This window comes from Rissa tridactyla, chromosome 1 (genome assembly GCF_028500815.1).
Source record: "Rissa tridactyla isolate bRisTri1 chromosome 1, bRisTri1.patW.cur.20221130, whole genome shotgun sequence".
Lineage (NCBI taxonomy): Eukaryota > Metazoa > Chordata > Aves > Charadriiformes > Laridae > Rissa > Rissa tridactyla.
In genome coordinates this window covers 117,405,122-117,422,352 of record NC_071466.1, presented here as the reverse complement: position 1 = coordinate 117,422,352, position 17,231 = coordinate 117,405,122, and the positions used below count along the sequence as shown (strand labels likewise).

Below are 17,231 nucleotides of genomic sequence, written 5' to 3'. Positions count from 1 at the left end.
TAATACCTGTGTTTTCCCTGGCTGTCTGCTCCAACTGTTTAATTCAAAGGAAAGGTAATAGAAATAAGTGTAACGTAAATGTGCTGCATCAGAACAGTCATTGATGTTATAAAAGCCTTACTGTAATCCACTTACTCTAAGTGGATTTACAAGCCTGTTGTGACTAGGAGTTGTTCCTCTTTGTATGACATACAATCGAAAAACCCAAGTAAGTGAGCCCCAATGTTGTAAGCACCAGAGAAGTCAGACCCTGCGCTGTCCTCTCCTTGCGATCTTTCAGACAAGTGAGACAAAGACTGGATGAGGAGGGACGCAGAGAAGGGGAATCACAGTGGCTCATAGTTTTGTGGCTAAGCACAGTGCAGATAGGAACACAAAGAAGGATCTTAGGTCAGCATACAAGGAAACAACACAGCATTTGAAGCAAGATGTACTTTTTTCATTGTAGTGCCACTTTGAGGTCATTTTGGGTCCAGACAAGATTTTTCGAAAATAAGGTGCTACAAAAATGTAAAATTTTAGCGAAACATAGAAACATTCTGTGTTTCTAGAAGGGAAAGTATGGTCATGTAGCAGTTTCAAAAGGCTTTGAAAAGAAAGTTGAGGGAGGAAGGTCTAGCAGTCAACAGACTACTTAAGCTTATCGTGTGGTGAATGATGAAACATTAGAAAATATGAATGGCAAAGGGTTGAGTTTGAGTTGAGGCTGGTGGTTAGCCCTAAGGCCATGACAACAGGTTGAATGGGATGCTGATGACAAGGTGCAAGGAGGATGTACCTCTGTGTGCACTGAAGAACAAGACCCTGCATTTCTTAGAGCTGATCTTTGCATGTGCGGGACTGAGCTGTAAATTGTATGGAAGATGTACTAATGCATCCAATGCTGACAAGCCCTTGAGGACAAAAATTCTCCTATCCTTCCACCAGTAGAATGAAAATTATTTAAGAATGGATCAGCGTAAAGGCAGCTTGCAATATCTCCTCTTCTGGTTCTTGAGCCTTTTCTAAGAGTGTTCTCAAGCATATTCATGCAGCGACAAAAATAAGCAACCTAAAAAAATAAAAGAGGATTTTTACCTTTTAACACTTTGGGAAAAGTGATAAAACCTGGGAAAACCTCTGAATTCATAGTATTCTTGTATTACAGGAGTTGGCCACAGTGACTTAGGTGGTGTGGTTCTGTTAGCACAGGGACCAGACTTTGGCACTGGGTCTGCTTTCTCCAAGGTATGTCTCTTTTCATCTATAGTCTGGATGGAGTAACGTAAGGACCTTTGTTCCTATCCTCGTTGCATTCTTCTGTGGGTTAACATCTACAAAATATTTTCAATCATCCTTTTTACCAAGGTTTTTCTGATGTTTGGTTAGAAGAAATTCTGTGATACTTACCTGTGTTACCAAAAATTATCAGAAATAAGCATTTTCTAGTAGTTGTAAGTGATCACATGGTTTACTCAGCATGTTGGTAAATTGAGAGAAGCACCTGTGTTCTTAACTTTGGTACTTGTTAGGATCTCTGGCATGAGTAAATTCACAGGTTTTGGTAAGTTCTAGCCTCCTTCCCCCAAAGCAAAAACTTCTCACTTTCTAGTGCTTCCAGGAGGCCACCTGGAATAAAGCACTGACTGTAGAGATGTTTTGGTATTGCCTGTCTGAAGCATCTTATTTTGATCCTCTGGAAGGCTTTCCAAGGAGCTGACTTGAGCACATAGCAGTAACAGAAAGTGCCTCAGCATCCTTGTCCACGCATTCTTCTGAACAACCTGAAGAGCTGCCTAACCTCAAGGAAGGGTGGATGTGTCCTCTGCTGGCAAGTGGGCAATGGTGACAGTAAAGGTAATGTTTTTTTTCCTATTAAGTGCCTGAAATAAGATGAGATCTGTGCTGTACCTGTTCTAGTAGCCTGAGACTGGGGGTACAGGTGGCTTGTTCCAGAGTCTCACAGTGCTGGCAGAGTGCTGCAGAGTGGAGAGACCCAGACCTGGCCCAGTTGATATTGTGCCAGGGGGTAGTTTCAGCAAGTGACATTTACCAAAGTCTCGCTCTTTGCCAGGAAGTATGTGGCCCGGGTCACTTCCTGGCCCTGTGTGGGACACAGATATAAGGAGAGTGTGTGCCCGTTTGCCAGAAGGATGGCCCTTATTTAACTTACTTACTCACATCTGAAGAGTTTATACAGATTCCTGATTTTATTTTTTAAAAAAGGAGAGAAAAAAAAAAAAAGGTGTCGCTAGCCTCTGGCTGACTTCTAATTTTTTTTTATAAGCAGTTTTGGTTTTTTAAATTGTGACTCACCAGGTTGTATTAAGAGATGGTGAAGAAACCGCTTTCATGGCCATTCCACTGGATGAGAGGAGTAGAAACCAGAGCTGTTAATGAAAGATTGGTGAAGTAGATATTTAATGTTTATAATACAAGCGTAAAGTTACAAAGGTCAGTCAACTAAAAGCTACTTTTTGTTATTAACACAGTTGTGCAAGGAGTCCCACCCTAAATTTGAATGAATATAGTTCATATATTTGGTTCTGAAAATAAAGCGCTCAAATGATATGTATCAGTGCCAGCATTGTTCTATTGACAAAAGGTTTATGTGGATATTTTGCTGTAAAAACATTCCCTCTCCTAAATCTTGATAATGGTGATTATACCAATCACAGCTGAACTTTCTTGCCTGGGAGCACGTACATCCCTTAAAAATCGATATAATGAGGATTTCTGAATAGTGCTTTTTTACCTATATTGCTTACTGCATATTTGCCGACCGCAAGCTCACTAGTGTCCTTGCAGTGCCACCCTTTTCTTGGATTCATGACAAACAAGCAGTTCGTGAAAATTCATTTTCAAATGCAGCGTGTTGGGCGAATACAGGCTCATTTGTGTCCTCTGCTGACTCCAGCTGGGGCAATTGTAAAGCTGTCCCCTACTCCCTGCAGAAAATGATGCCCCTGCAGCTGAGTTCCGGAAAGGCGGTACCCCTGGACTAAGGCCACCCTGCAACCCAATGTATTAACAAGAGGCAATGTCACCGTCAATTTGTATAAGTACACAAGGCTGTGAACTGTGATGGCTGAAGACTGATTTGCAGCCTCTTTCAGGCAGAAATATGCTCCCTGAAGAAGCTGCTGTTCCCATCCGAGGGGGCAGCAGCCTCTTCAGCTAAGTCTTTCCTTCCACAGCTACGTCTGACAGGGATTGTGAACCGGAGCCTTGGACTGTTTTAAGGTCTCCTTCAGTAGAGTAATATGAAGGCATATTTTATTTGTTCTTGTATTTAAGCTGTTCAAAATCAGTGCGGCCCTTTCCCTTTGCCCCTTATTTTGCCAGTGACGGTTTTTCCACTCTAGTTTGGCAAGTATTATATAAAGCACCATGTGATTTGGTAATGGGAGTATTTGGTTCACTGAAGTCCTCCTTAATCATGAGGCAAAGTCCGTTTCGACTACCAAATGAATATTCATCAGTCATCCTGCACACAGCCAAGCGGTAATTAATTCTTTCTCTTCTGGTGACCACATGCTCCTGATATGGTAAAGAATGTCAGGGAAAGAAAAGGGGAAGCAAACAGGAATGACATTGCAGTCCTGCTGGGTTGCAGGCTTGCAGAGGAAGGGGAGAATACCCCTCCTTCGAGCATTTTGGGCTTATGTCTTCCTTAAAAATGGGGGAGGGAAAAAACAAATCATTTGCTGTCCCTGTGTTTGCAGCAAAGAAAGGTATTCTGTTATCCCCTGGACCTGTCAGTGAGGAATTACAGTAGCAGACATCTTCCCCCAGGCTTTGCTCTTTGGGCTTTAAATATTGAATCGTCTTCCCTAGTGACCTTTTTACTGGAGAATATAAACTATAAACAATGCTTTCTTCTTTAGCTGTTCAACAGATACTCTGTATTGATCGTGAATTGGGCTTTTAGATGCAGAATTCTTTACGGAGTTAACTGTGAGATGTGCCTGTGGAGCTTCTTTTTCTGTGATGTCAGGCTGAAATCGGTGTTAAAATCTGGAAATTCCTGCTGAGGCAAAAATTTGAAGGTCTTGAAAATGAGGAATTATGTGAGCTAAGTAGACTTTCTGGTGGAGCTATGTGTTTGTTCATAGTAAATGGCTGTAGGAAGGCATATATATTCACATGCATGTACAGCAATCAGGCTGTCTGCAGGACTGTTTGCATAACAGCAGCTGAAGTTGGTTTGATTAATGCTTCTCAAATAGCAACACCTTTGGAATTCTTGTCTTCCCTCTGGCACTCATAACGTGGGAAGACTTCTTTCCAGCCTCTTCTGTTGGGCGTTTTCTAGACATGTATTTCTTCGATTCTGCTTTTTAATTGCTGTATCATTCAGTCGTCTTTGGATGTGCAAGATGCTGAGACATAAAAAATAATGTTATAAATCTACTAGTCTGCCTTTTTCCATTCAGCACATGGAGCTTTGTTTTTTCTAGCGTATATTCCTTATAAAACTGTTCTTTTTCCTGATCTGTGAAAGAAGAGAATAAGTTACTTAGATCTCAGCTGCACGTGCATTTCTTGCCCTCTGGAGATGGATTTCTGAATTCGACAGTAGACCGCGTTCCTTTTCTTTTAAGCTTTTGAGATGTATAAATAAGAATTACTATGTCTACTTCACTATTTTCTTTAAGGAGCATGAGGAAGAGGTGCTTACACAATCACTACAGAAAGCATATACTCTTCCTCCAAAAATACAGCTCTGTGAGACAGGGAGTATCCAGGCCTAAGGCTTTGACAGCAGCAAGTGTGAATCTCTTTCTCTTCCCATCTCCCCTTCCTCTTCCTGCTGCCTGTGTCCCGTCTTGTCCCACGTCATGTCCCACCTCCCCCCCACCAAGTCTGTTATCCGTCGAGGAAATGTCCTTAATTTCTGTATTAACCTCTATATTATTGAGTATTTAATTTCACTCTGTCAGTAAAAGCACTATGCTGATATTTCATTACCCTAAGCTCAGGCTGAGCTGCCGTGTGGAGGGGTAAGGAGCACTAGCCTCAGCAAATATAAGGGATGTTGCTTCATGTAATCCAGGATAATTATTTTGACTCTTCTGCATGCCAAGGACCTAACTTTTCCCTCAGATTTCTTACTGGGTGCGTTCACTCTTGCTACAAGAAGGATTTAAATTGGAATAGCATTCATTTACCTGTCTTTCTGAGATCAGTGATCATAATGGAAAGTTTGAATGTAGCCTTGAAGGCAAAGAGAAATACAAACTTCCTGTAGAAGTTTCCATCTTCTCGGTCACTCTCTGTTTGCTTTTGTGTTGGGGGAACTATTGTGTTCTGCTCTGATGAGGCTTATACGATGCTTATAGAACTGTTAATAGAAACGTGAGGGTGGATAATGCCTGCTCTTTATTAGTTCTTGTCACTTTGTGGCTTTGAAAGGCTTGTTTTCTGTTGCCACAAAAAGGAAATGGCTACTGCTATGCCTGGCACTGCAGAAATGCAGAATGCAGCCCTTTTCCTGTGCAACTATCGAAAACCATTATTGTAAGCTTTGAGAGGAATATAGATCTAGACACTGTTTGAACCCAAGATTACTTAATTGTAAGGAAAAAAAAATAGTATAAAAATAAATTATTTAAATATGATGTAAAAGTTAATAATGAGCTTATATTTATTAATTTAAAATCCCCTTCAAACAAGTCAGACATAGATCCAAATATGGATCCTACCAGAAATCCATGCCTAAGTACTAAGGAGAGAATAAATCTCCGTCAAATGCATGCATGGAAATAAGGTTGGTTTGGTTGTAAGGGTAAAGCTGGTTTTGGTGACAGTAGAGTTTGTCTCTCTGATTTCAGCTGGAAGATGACACTCAAACTTTCTAGGGAAATACCCACTTACATCTTAGTTTATTGCCTGTCTTGAAGATCATCCTAAGTGGCATGACTGTATCAGAGCCTAAAAAGCAAAGTGATCCTGAAATGTTGAACTGGGTTCAGAGCTGGAGCAAGCGCGACATGCCTTCTCAAGACGCAAAGACCAGAAAAGGAAAAATTCTGTTACCCACAAGACACAGCTGAAGTTATATTAAGCTGTTTGCTTGGACAGGTCATCCAGAGGAGGAAGAATTTAAAGATTTATGTCACTGGGGAAGCCAGCATAAGCCTGAATGAAACTCGTGTGTGTGGCAGTAAGCTCAGCGGAATCTGAGTCCATATAGCCAAAGACAAGATCCCAAGCAGTTTAATTCTGCTCTTTTTTGCTTTTAGTTTTGCCTTTGTGGTGTTGGGGGATGAAATTTGTACTATTTGTTCAATCTCTTGGATTATTTCATTTGTCTGTGCACATGAGAGATGCCCAACAGAGTCCTTTAATGATTTCCTAAATTTAAACCACAACGTGTCACTGAGCCAGATTCTCTTGTGTTAACGGTTGTATTTTAACCTGCTGCTATGTGATTTGACTGTCATGCCTTCTTAAAGCCCACTGTATCCTTTTGAAGAAAAGGATGATGGAATAAGAACCCTCCGTAACTGTGTTTGGTGACAGTTAGGTGTAAGGAAAAAGCAGCTAATGGACACTTAAATGAGGTAGACATTTATATTAAGTAAGGGAATTGAAACTGAAGGATGTTGTCATTGTCTTAAATTCTCCTAGGGTTAACTTGGTGAGGCATGATAATCTGTTATATTAGTTTGAGGGTTTGATCACTTGCCTATGTTAGTCTCTTGATTCACTGTAATACTGCGAAGTTATATGTTTAATCAGCTTAGAAAACAGCGGAGCATTGATTTCTCAAGGTTTGCTTACTTTTGTGTTATTGAGGTTATTGTGAAGTTTTGTGATTGAGATGTTATTAATGAGATGCTGTGATTGACGTTATTAATTTTACTGTTTTGATTTTTAAAAAATGAAAAAAGAAGGTGCATCTTTTCACTAATTGGTATCTGGACCTATTCTCTTTACAGTTACAGAATACATATATCTTGAAGCACAAAATTTGTAAGCTCTTTGTGTTCTCTCCAAAATTAGTTCTAAATTCCTTCACAGCATGATTAATAGAAATAATGACCCCTGTGGAAAAAAGCCTTATGTTTTAATTAAGTATAGAATTCTTCGGTTTTGATGTTTTGGGCTTTTTTTGTTTGTTTGGTTGGTTGGTTTTTGTTTATTCTAGATATAAGAAAGTACCAATGACAGCCCATTTGTCATTTATAAAAGCCAATGTATAAAATGGACAATGATGAAGCAGTATTCTACAAAAGCAAACCCAGCAAACTAGGTTTTAGTAAAGCGGGAGGGTGAAAGGGTGTCTTTTGGTCATCATTGAGTTGTAGACCAATGCATCCAAAATGCAATCCTGCCATGTGATCATGGCAAAGACAAGTACCTAGTACAGACTCCAAGCAGGATTATTAGAAATCCAGAGCATGTGGTGCACAGCTGTGGCATGCCTGTTCCTGGTGCACTTGTGTCCAAAGTGGTGCAAGCGCGGTTCCAGATCGCGTAGAGGACACATCCTTCTTCACAGATTTGTTGAGGACCAGGCTTTTCCACCATCTCATTTACAGAGATAAAAGCTGGAGCTGTCAGGATCTGGTTCTAGGAAAACTTGGTACATCTTCTGGAATGCCTTTTTGGAACCTCTGTTGTAAATATAGAATATGGTGTTATCTAGTTAAAGATCGGAACTGCTTGATTTGACTTGGTTATTTCTTGTACATGTTTTTCCTCATGACTATATGTTTTTCATTTGTAGTAGATCATTTAGGTGAAACTGAACTTTACTTTCTCTCTTGCTATCTGGATATGATTTGCATACCACTAAGACAAATTCTGGAATTTGCCTTATTTGAAATTTTTCTTTCAATATCATGGGTATGTATACATGAAGGTGACAGTCCAAAGCAGCCCCAGGACATGTGTTTTTAGGGCATGTATTTCTCGCATATTGCCTATTTTTTAAAATTTTTTTTTAGTTAAACAAAGTAGGATGAAAATATCAGGATTGCAACAGCTAAAATCTATCTATGGTTTTATATTTTGATTTAATGTAAACACACACGAGAGCTGAAAGCAGCAGCGTTATTTTTTTTTTTTATTTTATTTCATGAGGGTGTAGATTCCTAAAGCAGGAAATACATAGGATACATGAGGACACTGGAGAACATAGTGTCTGACCTCATGATCTGTATTTTTCCTTGCCCTGATATATCTTTGGCTTGCAATCTTGTAATGAAAATTTGTTAACTGTTGTATTGAATCTGATGGATTTACTAATGCTGAGACATCTGAGAAGATCTCACTTGCCTTAAAACAATGGGCACCTATTCAGATTTACTCAGGAAGTGGAACTTTGCTACTTGCTTTTTGGGTTTTTTTTGTATGTTTCAAACAGAGGATTTTTTCCTCTTTTAAGCTCTGTTTGAAGTAACATGGTGGATATGCTCGGGGTCATTCCATTGCACCCTCAGTATTTTCCTATGTTACTCATCTCAGATGCCTGTCGAGAACGTAGGCACAGCTCACATTGCTGGCTTAAAGCCTCCCTAGGCCTTTCTCAAATAAAAATGCTGTTCACTGCCCTATTTCTGAGGAGGAACCTCAGACGTGTTCAGTCTTGTTTGCTCGTGAACATGTATCCACAGGCTGCACCGTGAAGGCTGAGTAACTGGGTTTACACTGCACTGACAGACCTGATGCTGAATGGACTTCAAAGAACAGGTTGCTTGCTCCGCAGGAGAAGTGATTGCTTTGGGATTGGCCTTAGATAGGAAACTGGAAGGAGAAGAGGAAAAAAAATATATATATCTTGCCTTGCTCTCTGAATTGTGCATGCCTTGTGAATGGCTGATGTTTGTGTCTGGGCTCTCAAGTCGGCCCCTTTCATGGATGTGGATTCTTCTTAAGGAAGTTAGGAAGCAGCTCTGGAAAGTAGTGGCTTTGCTGCACAGAGAGTGTACGTTTTCAGTAAACGTGTCTGGGACACTGAACTACTTTCTGCTAATAGCAAGGATTTTGCTTTCTGCTAATAGCAAGGATTTTGATTGCTTTAATGAGCTGCAGAGGCTGTGAACTGGCAGTTCCGATCATTCCCCTTACATTAACCACTATGCTCTACGCATCTCAAAAGCTATCAAAAGAGCAATTGAACTCATGCTTCTTGTCTGCACTCTGAAAATGAAACCTGGTCTGAGTCTTTTAAGTGTCCAAAAATTACTGGGTCATCTAAAAGAGGAAATGTTAGCTAAGCTGGCCTTATCTGGTGAAAGCCAATAAAATCTCCTGCTCCCGGGTAGCTGACCCATAACTGAAAGCTTGACACCAGGGAAGTGTATGGGGACCCTTTTAGAAAGCAAATAAAGACCCGAAAGATAAGAATAAGTGAATAGATACTGTAGTTAAAATAACACAGAAACCAACAAGACGTTCAACTTCTTGCAAGTACAGCCCACACAGGAATTTCTGCAGTATAGAAAAGTGCAGATAAGTGGTTTGTTGTCACTTTCACTCCCATCATTTTGTTGTCCTCCCCTACCAACAAGAAGATCAGAGCATACCCAGAGGAACTGATTTAACTCTCTCAAGTACACAGATTACAAGCACTGGACAATGTGGAACAACTAGAAGCCCTGCCATGGCTTTCTTCCATGTCTTGGTCTAAGGTTGTAGGTGAGAGGGGAAAAAAAGAAAACCCAAGCAAACAAAAGCAAAGCTTTTGATTTTGGGCTGCTTATTTAACCTCAGAATCTTTCAAGGCACCCACTCATTTTGAAAATGGAGGCCAAGCAAACCACTCTTGGTTTTCTCCTTCCCAGCAGTGTGCGGAGCTCCACTTGCTGGTCTGGCGCTTAGAGACATTTCTAAAAGACAGCTTTGTTTTTCCAGGGAAAAGGAAAATCTATATTCTGAGGTAAAGAAAGAGGCTCTCCTGCTTCTTAACACTAGTCTGAAACAGGAGGACGTTGTGGTAAGCATTATTTTTTCTTTTCTTCAGAATTTCTCTATTTTTTTCCTCACGCCAACATCAAAATTCTCCTACTCAGAGCACAAATACAGTAACATTAGTAACAACAATTGATTTTTTTTTTTCATCGTTGAAAAAGAGATGGCAGTAGCCTGTTGTTCTGTACATTCATTTTAATGTCATGAGACAGTTTGCTGGGAGCCAGGCTCTTGCCTGCTCCAGCCAAATAATTTGATGCAGGTGCCCTCTTGAGGAGGAGAAACAATTACAGAGGAATTTTGCTAGCTTTTAGGAGTTTGTTGACAGTTGTTCAGTTCACTGTAGGCTGCCACAATAACTCTGTGATTGTGGTCTAACTTCCAGGTGTTTTAGCTAGTGCCAATAAGCCTGTTGCCTGCAACCCAAGTATACAGATAGTATGTGTGTGGGTGATCTGGTTTGTGGCATCTGTTGTCTTGTTGGTTTGTTGTTCGGTGTTTTTTTTTTTTTTTTTTTTTTTTTTAAAGGGGATATGTGCTTTCATGTCTCTGTCTTATTTAAACGCAGAGGGTTACTTTGTCATTTACAGGCTCGTCGCTTGAGGGGAAGGACTGTGCGCTTTTGACTGCTCTGTAAGTACTAGGACAGGCTCGCAGTAGCAAGCTAAGTGATACTAGCTCTCCTCTGTACCGTGAGAAGAACTCCCGGATAACCGCCTATGATTTTAATTTTTTTTTTTTTCTTCTCTTTCCTTTTTCAGTGTGGAAGATGTCTCTGATAGCAGAGTTCCTCACTATGGCTGGAGGCAGCAGCCCCGTTCTGGTGTTCCAAATGGCAGCTCTGGCAATGTTGGTATCGGGTAAGGAGGAGCCCTGGCAAGGAAAAGTGTGCTGTTGGCGTTTTTTTTAATCCTGTTTAGGAGTTACTTGGTGCGACTGAGAGATGCTGCCTGGGGTACGGGAAAGAAAGAATATCTATTGCAATGACTTCCAGCAGGGCATGCTCTGCATGATGTTTTTCAGCTTTTTCTTTTCTGAATTTTTCCCAAGGGAGCTAGGAGGTGAAATCTGATCCCAAACGAACAATATTTTGAGCCAATCAGTATTTTTATATTATCTTTCCATGGAATAGTTCAATGTTCGATGAAAGCAAAAACCTTCAAGTTGAAGAGGAAAAATCCAAACGCTTAAATATCCCTCTCCCCTGATGCTTTCGCTTTCTTTTTTGGAGAAAGGACACTCTTCTCATCTTCCATTTTTATGAAAAAAGCAAAGCTTATAGAGAATATTCTGTCCGCACAGTGCCTTTGCAAGATCTATGATAGCAAACAGATATTTTTTTTTTCTTCCTCTCACATGAGGAGGAAAAAGTATTGTTTTTATTGGGGTACCTGTTACCTTGGGCGCTCTGTGCACGCCTGGAGCATAAGATAGCCCCTGATTTCACAGTGCATAAACAAATGGGAGGAGTCTTGTGAAGGGGGAGGGGGTGTTGGCCTGGCGCGGTTCGGTTAACGTCTGCTCTCTTCCACCACAGAACACAGTATGCTGGAAATCGTTTACCCACCTACCACAAAATACCTGGAAGAAGGGGAGACCCTGAATTTGAATTGTCTCATCAGGCATCAACAGAATCAGTCGTCACAAATAGAGGCTCACTGGTATAAAAATGCAAAGCAGCAAAACGAGACTGGGTTTGGAAAGGGGACGGAAAGCTTGCAGCTCTCACAAAACTCAGACCCCAAGGCGAAAGTCATGTCCTCTCTGCTTCTGGAAATTCAGAAAGTCGAACAGTCAGACAGCGGCCACTATCAATGCAGGGCCAAAATAAAGAGTACTCTCCTAACTGCTGTGGGGCACTTCATTAGAGTGAATGTAACAGGTAAGCTCTACGTGTCCAGGAGCTTTCTTGCAGAGAGCGTTGGGGAGATCACGTGGTTGTCTCTGAAGCGAAATTTCTGCATGATAAAAACTGCATTCATGAAGATGTATCCTCTCCTCCTAGGGTGCGAAACTAAAAACGATTGCTGCCACGCTGTGACATGTGGAATAAGTTTCATACTCCTGTCTCTTCGTCTGTGCGTGCTAAATGCAAGACTAACGTGAAAAATGTTGGGGATTTGTTTTAGATTGGCTGTGGATCTCTCGGAGCTAATGGGGATAGTTTCCCATGGGATTTCTAATCTGAGCCCTGTTACCAGAGCTGAATGGAACTGGGTGGAAAAAGCAGTGTGGGAAAATGTATGTTAGTCTCAAGTTAGGTGCAGGTCTGTCCCAGTTCACCTACCATCTGTTCTGGGTTTATAGCTGTAGCTACATTCACAAGCAGTAAAGTTATTTTCTCTAAAAGGGAGATCTGTGTATTTTCTTAAATGGAGACCTTTGTGTATGCAAACAGTCTAGTCTTACCACCTCTTGAATTCATTGTAATGTATGTATACCTCTGGGAGGGTTGGTGCTTAGAAGGAGTTGGAGCTGAGACACGGAAGCCACCACTGTGAATTATTTTGTTCTTATTGAAGCGAACTGTTTTTCTCTTGCTTCATTACTTAGAAGAGAAAAAAATATTGTGCAGGAAGACTGGGAGGGCTGAAACATACAGTGGCTGTGGCCCTGTGCAATCATTTCTATACAGGTCTTGTTGTATATGCCAAGTGACTTCAGCTCCAAGTTCCAGCAGAAGGGGATATTTATTTGGCCTAACTAGCCGAGCTTCTTGTCTGGCGGTTGTGGTGGTGGTGAGCTACTAGGTTGAGCTAGAGCTTCGTAGGTTGGTTCTGATCGGGGACAGGCTGAAAAACCAGCTTGTATTCCTTCCAAGCTGTTCTCCCAGATTTGTTAACATATAGGGATTATATCCCTCTTTTGCTGCCTTAAAGTTTTCTCCAACATATTTTCACCAAAAATAGAATAAAATTTACACCTTCACTCACCTTTTTAGGTGACTGAAGTATTAGGTAAGAAAAGATGCAGTTCTGCAGACTTATTTGCGTGTTGATCATCGTTATATCAGGTGTGAGCGTTGTCAATACCACAGAGAGGACAGAGGGAGACCTGGAACAGAACAAAGCTCCGAGGGTGGATTCTGAGCTGGAGCAGATGTGGGCTGTGATCATGATATCCTGGATAATTGTGTATGTCAAAGGTAAGAAGATATCTATCTATCCTATCTATCTATATCTTTTCTGAAGATAGAGCTGATGATTGATTTTAGAAAATCACAGTTCTCATAGGTGGCTTTCTGGCATGTTCCATGTATTTAATGGGTGTTCATTGTACCGTTGTAACAATTCCATAGAGGTTAGCGGGCTAAAACTCCCCAGGCAGGAAGGGGAAATGATCGCAACTAACTTACATTGGTTTTGGTTTTGAGCGATTTTGCAGAAGGTGCAACTGAGCTGGATTCCAGCCAACATCCACAGAAGTCACCTGGCTCAGTGTCCAATTCCCAGTCTTGCCAAAACAGGGAGCACTGAATGAGCACAAACCCATTGTTTTATGGACTTCAGATGCCTCCTGTATGGCCTTTTGGGAATATCCAGTTGTGTGCTGATGTGACAGAAGGTATCTTGCAAATTAAATGCTGAGCCTGAGCTCAGGCAGTTGACTAAGATGTGTGAAAGTCTCTCTCTTGGCCAGATGACCTCTCAATATAACCTCTGAGACGTGGTCTTGCATTAGTCACTTTTTGAATAAGCTTGTGTTTTATTAATTTGGATTGGTACATTTTGCTCCTGAACACCAGTAGATTTTTTTCTTTTCGTTTCTTTTTTTGTGTGTGTGTTTGTGTCTTTGTCTTTTTTTCCACCCAAGGACTTGTATCATGAAGACCCTGTTCAAGAAGTCTGAGCTGCTTTGCTTAAAACAAGATAATATTCCTGAGGCGCTGTGAGAACATGTGAGACCATTTTATTGTGCATGATGAATGTCTGGGATTCACGTTGTGTTTCATGGCACACTTTTCAAGGTTTTGGGGGACTTATTTCTGGACTGGTTCATTGGGATTATTCACTTTACCTCATCTACCTCCTAGGTAGAGAAGAAGAATTTCTTCCTGCCTTTTCTAGTCCTAGAATTGAAATTCTCTCGCATCGATTGTCAGTTCTTCCAGGTTTTGCCTTCATTGAGGCAACTGATTTCTTAGTGTTGTTTTTTTTGGAACGAAGAGATGGTTTGTTTCCAGCCATACTTTCTGGGACCTGCCTCCCATGCAGGGAGGTTTTCTCCTCTGAAACATCTTCTGACATATTTCTGGTCTATCCTCTGTGCTCTCCAATTTGCTGAGAAAGCTTGAGGCCCTTATTCAACTCTCAGCAGCATGAGCTCAAGTGGGGGGATGCACAGGAAGCAGAAATGAAGTCAGTGTCAACTCCTGTTCTGCAAACAGAAACCAAAACCAGGTACAATGTTTTACCCTAATGTGGGATGTTTTGATGTTTTATCTACAGTCTTTTAACAGTGTTGTGTCCCTCTCCCCTTTTCCAAGTATTTATGTAAATTTACCTTTTGTCTAAGGGGTCCTCTCTTGGGACTTAAAATTTGGGACCAAATGGCAAAGCGAAGATGGTTACATCTGTATCTGCTTCTGTGGTTATTAAAGCTTGTCTGATGAGCGCTTCTGACCTCTGCCATGTCATTTTTCATACTTGGGCATGTGTGTAATGTTTTTCAATGTCAAAGCAGACACATATCTTCTAAATAAATACGTGAAGCGATCATTTATCTCCTCATGGCTTTGCCAGGTATCTGATTGTTTATCAGCTCTGAAGGGCTGCAGTTGCTGCTGCTTTGTGAGCCTTTCCATCAAAGGCAGCCTGATTTTGAATGCTTGCGGAAATAAACGTGTATGTCACATCTGACAGAACCAGCTGCTTAAAGGGCATCCTTGATGCCGAGAAGCAGTAACAAGCAGTACAGACGTCTCGCTAGCTGCGGGAAGGGAAAGGTGGGGGGAACCCAGAAAGGGCATTGTATCATCCTATGTTTTGGGGTCCACTGAGCCAATTCAGTCTGCAGGTATTTTTAGCACTATTCGGCAGGCAGCATGCTGTACAGTTACACATCAACATGATGCTTCTCTTGTAGGTTGGTGTAGCTATGTTTCCACCTCCTGGCAACTATAAGGAACAGCTGAAAAGAGAATAAGGAGAATTATGGTTTTATTTTTGCAAGGCACTAGAAGATGAAGTAGGAATTTTAAAGAGGCACTGCTCTTGACCTCAAAGAGATCTTTAACTCTTCAAAGTTCCGTATTCTATGCTATGTACAAGCATAGAAGCTGTTTCCAAATAGTTTGCTTTGTAACTACTGTGAAAATGAGTGCTGAGCTGAAAGGTCATAAATACAAGATGCTTGCAGCAGGACTGTAAGTAATAAGACACCAGATGGACATTTTATATTGAGGAAGGAAGCATGAGCATATATCCATGGCAACTGGGGACATGAACACACTTAGTGAAACTCCAGTCTCTAAAATACCTATACAATCTGTCTATTAAGGACAACAATTGTTACAGAGGTACATAGGCTTATGGAGGACATGTAGTCAAGACTGTAGGCATTCTGTGAGGTAAGTGCCCTTCAGTAATAAGAAAATGTTAATTTTCCCGAATAAAAATCTCTTTCACAAGTCAGGATGACCGCTCCCTGACTTTGACAACAGTGTAGCCAGAGCTGGGTTTTCTTTCAGGAGGTGAACAGAAACCTATGATGCTTGTTTCTTGTTATTTGCCAGGTCAATGCCATCTGCCTATTTCACAGAAAAGACCAAAAGTCCTTCTGGTAGTTGCCTCAGAACTGCCCTGTGTGAACAGGAAAAAGACCAGTTTGAGTAGGTAGTGAAATACGTATTTCTAGAGCTGATAAAGAAATATAGACTGCTAGTCCAAACCTTCCAGATGAAAATGTCTTTTTCAGTGAAAACAGATTTTCAGTCTAACTGTCTAACTGCATTCAGCCAGGATCGCTTATGGGCATAATGAGATCACTCTTCCTTATGCCCTTGTTAACTGCATTAAAGCTAGTTTGGAGAAGTTTTGTAGCACATGTACATAAGCCTGGTTGAGTAGAGGTGCTGGACTATAAAGTATTGAATCTGGACTTTGAATGAGGTTGTTTTCTTCGTTGTTCAGTTGCAGGGACTCCCATGTAAACTGCAGTTAGCGTCCTCAACTTAACTTACCTTCTTTTACATGACACATTGCCTCACGCGGGGGAAATCATCCTGTTCAAAGGGGCTTGTTGGAAGCCTACATAGTTCAAAGGTGCCTCCAGTGTATCCCTTTGGATGCATTTTTTAATTCCTTTAGCTGAGGCTATTTATCATTACCGAAGTCATAAACTAGCTTTGACAATAAACCACGTAGAAGCAATGTGTGACTCAGATTTCTAGTGATGAAGACGTTGCAAACAGGCCAAGTAGCTTTTCCTGCCACGTGGGAGGGCTGTGAGGTACACAGCTCTTGGCTCTCCAAGCAGGGAGCTGAGGAGGAAAAGAGGTGAGGAAAACTGGTGAGGCAGGGCTGCCGGCACCGTTTTGCTCTCCTGTCTCCATTCTGAAGACAGTTGGTTGACTCTGGGCCCCAGGGCTGGAGGGATCCTCTCTTCAGGAGGGGAGGAAGGTGGTGGTAGGGCTGAGCCTGGGCCACACCATGGGGCTGGATGCCCTGCTGTGGGGTGAGATTTAATGGCTGCCTGCTGCTCTGTGTGGGGGCGTGTGTTGTGTCTGCCCTGGGCAAGCTGGGCTTTTTGGGAGTCGCAACCCTGGCAGCTGCTCTACTGAAAGGGTCCACTTTAATAAGAGAGTTATATGGAAAATGGTATATAATCAGTGACACAGCCTCATTAGCTGAGGATAGATACCTCGTTACTTAAGTGCAAGAGCTCTAAAAGTGTGTGCATAATGTTGTATCTCTCTATATTGATTTTTATAAATATACATATGTCGCAACATACGCACATAGCCAGAGCAGATACTTTTAGCAACTTAAGATGTTTTACGTGTATGTTAAGTGGGTCCATAGCGGTGCACTGTGGCTTGGGCTATACGGCCCTGAGGGCAGGGGAAGGCTGGGAAGAAGGCTGTGGTCTGCGGCATGAATGCATGTAGCGAAGACCTTGTGGTGGGGAACGGGGAGGCTTCCTGAGTCCGCTTCTGACACTTCCTGCACAGTGCATGCTAGTTGACTCTTTTTTTTGCCTCTTATTTCCCTCTCTCTTGCTTGTTTTGTAGCACCTTGTCTCAACTTTTCACACAGCACCTCAGGGCATTGAATGAGGAGCCAAAAGTCCTGATGTGCATGTTCTCCCAGCTTGGAGCAGGCATTGCTCTG

The 17,231-nt window shown here is 41.6% G+C and overlaps 1 protein-coding gene across 1 annotated transcript in view; it reads left to right on the top strand.

The window, feature by feature from the left end:
• Positions 1-14,516, top strand: part of GPR89B (G protein-coupled receptor 89B) — a 45,188-nt gene extending 30,672 nt beyond the window's left edge. The window contains exons 16-22 of the mRNA XM_054197451.1: positions 1,148-1,227; positions 1,683-1,836; positions 10,662-10,760; positions 11,438-11,782; positions 12,914-13,045; positions 13,285-14,300; positions 14,416-14,516. The gene's annotated coding sequence lies outside the window, so the exon portion shown is untranslated. The remainder of the gene's footprint in view (positions 1-1,147; positions 1,228-1,682; positions 1,837-10,661; positions 10,761-11,437; positions 11,783-12,913; positions 13,046-13,284; positions 14,301-14,415) is intronic.
• Positions 14,517-17,231: the final 2,715 nt, after the last annotated feature.